Here is a 3,515-nt window from a genome sequence, read left to right on the forward strand (position 1 = left end):
AACTGGGCATCAAAGGGAAGGCTCTATCCGTGTTTTGACAAAGTGATGTTGGAGGGTGTGGGATTTCGTGAGGACCCCATCCGGTGGGAAATCGTTACAAATTGCAGGGGGCGGGGGACAAAAAAACCCTCTCCGGAACAGTTGTCTACACCACAGCTTAGAAAGATGACACTCAGGCCTAGTGGCAGTCAGGTTTAGCAGTGTCCACGAACTCCCAGGAATTCTTAGACGTACTTGGGACAGAACTGGCGAACCTGCAGTCACACAGGCTGGGAGCTGGAGGTACTTTGTTGGGCTCCTAAAAGGCTAGCAGTTTGGAGACATTGGATCATAGCCCTCTCATTAAATACTGTTTGTTCACTTAAAATATTAGTTCTCTTGGCTCTAATGAAAAACTCTATCATAGGCTTCTGTCCACAAATTACTTCCTTTGCCACTTCCATCTCAGCGCCCAGCACCAAAAGAATACTCTCCTCCAAGATGACCCTGAATGAACGCAGCAGGGCCCCACCTACACTAGCTCTTGTGGGGCTGCGCTTTGCCATTTCCCCGTAAGTGCAGCAGGTGGCGCTAGTGTCACACCGTGAATACCCACAAAGAGCTGAACGCTTAGGCTGGTGTATTTTTACCGCTTGGGGTCAGTTAAGGATTACCTGACTTCCTTTTTTTTTTTTTTTTTTTTTCTGCTAAGCAAATCATAGATTCAAAGGAATTATTGCCCATTACATCTGTCAGAGTCTGTGGTCGTTTTCTCTGGATCCTGAAGGCCAAGAAATGTGCATTTGGATTTTTTTCGCGAGTTGGCTCCACACCGTTTGTGGTCGAGTGGTTTCTCCTGTCACAAAGCACTCACAGGATCGTGGGCACCCATTTTGTCCTGGACCCAGCGTTTGGAGTTCTGTGTACAGAGAACATCCACGCGTGTCAAAATTGCATTTATGCTAATTGCCCTTCTCATTACCATTCTCTAGAATGCAGAATGCTTTTCCTCAGTCGTTTCCTCTGATTCGGCCTATCTCTAGAGGCCCAGATCTGAATGAAGTGAGGTGGGGAATCGTGTTCACGCCCACTCACCTTCCTGCCACTTCTCCGCTGATGCTAGGGATTCCAGCATTGCCCCTGGAGAGCACGGTGGAGATTGGCGGAATGATCCCCAGTTGACTTTGCCTGCCTGTGTGTGGGTGGGTGTGGGTGGGGGTGAGGGCAGGATGTGTGGGCTGAGACAGACAGCCCAAACAATGAGCCTAGTCACTTCAGAAAGTAGCTCATGGCTACTTAATTTGAGAAGTCAGAATGATCGGACACCCCAAGTGCCAGTCTCCCTGCCGACCAAGTGACTTCATGGGATTGTAAATTGAGAGACCAGCAAAATGACCAGATACGTGATCTGCCGTTTTCCTTCTCCTTTTTTCCAAAGAATACCATCTTTGAGGGGTAGAGACAGGAGACTTGAGTCACTATTCAAGAACAGCCCTTTCTGATGTAATTTAAAGCTATGGCAGGAACTCGTTTGATTCTATCATTTTCAACTTATAATTAATCTGTGTCAACCTCCATTCAGGAACCTGCAATGGGCCTTTATCTCCTTAATTAAGTCCAGACTAACTTGGGCACTTAAGGTTCTCCTTGGCCCCATTCTTCCTACTGTCATGTCCTTTGTTCTGTAATTCATACTGAACCTCACTCCCCTCCATACGTAATAGAAACAGGTAACATTGGGGCGCCTGGGTGGCTCAGTTGGTTAAGCGTCCAACTCTTGGTTTCGGCTCGGATCGTGGTCTCACAGTTCTCACATGAGTTCGAGCTCCGCATCGGGATCTGTACTGACAGGGCGGAGCCTGCTTGGGATTCTCTCTGTCCGTCTCTCTCCACCCCTTCCCCCCGCCTCAAAAAAAATAAATAAGCAAAAAAAATAGCCGGCATTATCTGACCGTTCACCATGTACCAGGTATCCTATGTGTTTACTCGTCTATGAATTCTTCTAACAATCTCAGGAAATAGGTTCTATTAGTATTTCCATTTTACAGACGAGGAAGTTGAGGTACCCGGCAGTTACTGCTTGCTTAAGATGACCTGGCTAATAGCAGTGGAGCCAGCATTTGAATGCAGCGTCTTAACCCACATATGTGCCCTGCTATTCCTGCTGTGGGTTGCGTGGCTGCTGTTGCCTCCTGGCAGACCTTCCCACCTCCCCTCTGCCTGTCAGGACGCCACTCATCCTTACGGATCTGAGTCACTTCTGCCTCCTTCGTGGGGGCAAGAGAACACCACGTTTTTGAATACCTACCATGAGCCAGATATTATATATTCAGCCTCATGTAAGAGCCAGGGTTTTGGGGTGTGTGTGTGTGTGTGCGTGTGTGTGTGTGTGTGTGTGTGTTTCCATTGCAGATAAGAAATTCAAGGTGCAGAGAGAGAAGTCCAGGTCCATCAGGTTCTGGAACCTCTGCTTTTCCGTCCTAGGCTCTGCCCCGAGGAAACCTTCCGGCATGTTACTCTTTGTTTTGCCCTTATACTTTAGGTAGCTCTTCGTTTTTAAAATTGGTTTGTGACTCTTTTTCTCAGTGTTTTCAGGTGAATCGAAAGCTGTTCCAGTGAAGGGTAGGTATGTCTGGGCTCCCTTCTCTCTCTGCAGTGTACGTAGTGAGCACACAAGTGTTATTGATCAGCCTATTTTTCAGGCTATGAGGAGAGTCCGTCAACCCACCCGATGGCATCAGTTCTAGAGACTAAGACCCAAGACAGAAAGATACTTCGTGACTTTTAACCCTGAGCAGGAACTGTTATTCTGTGGTCTCATCCAGGCCAGGATGGAAGAAGACCAGCACCACTTTTAATAGGAAAATGTAGCTTTTAGCTTCTTCAAGAAAATCTTGACCAAAATACGAGCATGATTTTGAACATATGGGGCCCAAAGCTCCAATTTCCTATGGCTGAGATTTCAGTGTTATGGTGGACCGATACTTGCACAGAAATATGTGAATTCATCATGGTTATTTCTGTAGCATTGATGTTGGCAAACTTCCAAGTCAAGAACTTTCTGCCTGTGCAGCTCTTGGTTATTTGAGGTTGATGACTCACTTTGTGTAACATCCTCTTGTTTTCCTCCTTTTCCTCCCAGGGGCCCTCCTACCTGAGGGGACTGGCGGGGCTGGGGGCGGGGGTTACGGGACTCCAGCCACTGTTGATGACTTCTTTTCGGTTTTGTTCACATTTGTGGGGAAGCCGTCTTGATCTCGTCTTCTTCCCCGCCCAGGCAGGTCACTTCCCTCTTCCGTGCCCTACAAACCTTTTTACGCCTTCACTGGAGCATTTGTATGCCTATATTTTATTTACCTGCTTACATGTCAGTGTCTCTCCCCAGATAGGGTGCGTCCTTCCCAGCAGGTCTGGTTCCATTATCTTCCGTACTCGGGGCAGAGTCTGGCCCAGAGAATATTCGCAACTGTTTGTTGAGAAGGAAGGGAGGATGATTGGATGGATGGATGGATGAATTATTACAAGAAACTTCTTTG

Source organism: Puma concolor, chromosome A3 (genome assembly GCF_028749965.1).
Source record: "Puma concolor isolate L17-30 chromosome A3, mPumCon1.1.hap2, whole genome shotgun sequence".
NCBI lineage: Eukaryota > Metazoa > Chordata > Mammalia > Carnivora > Felidae > Puma > Puma concolor.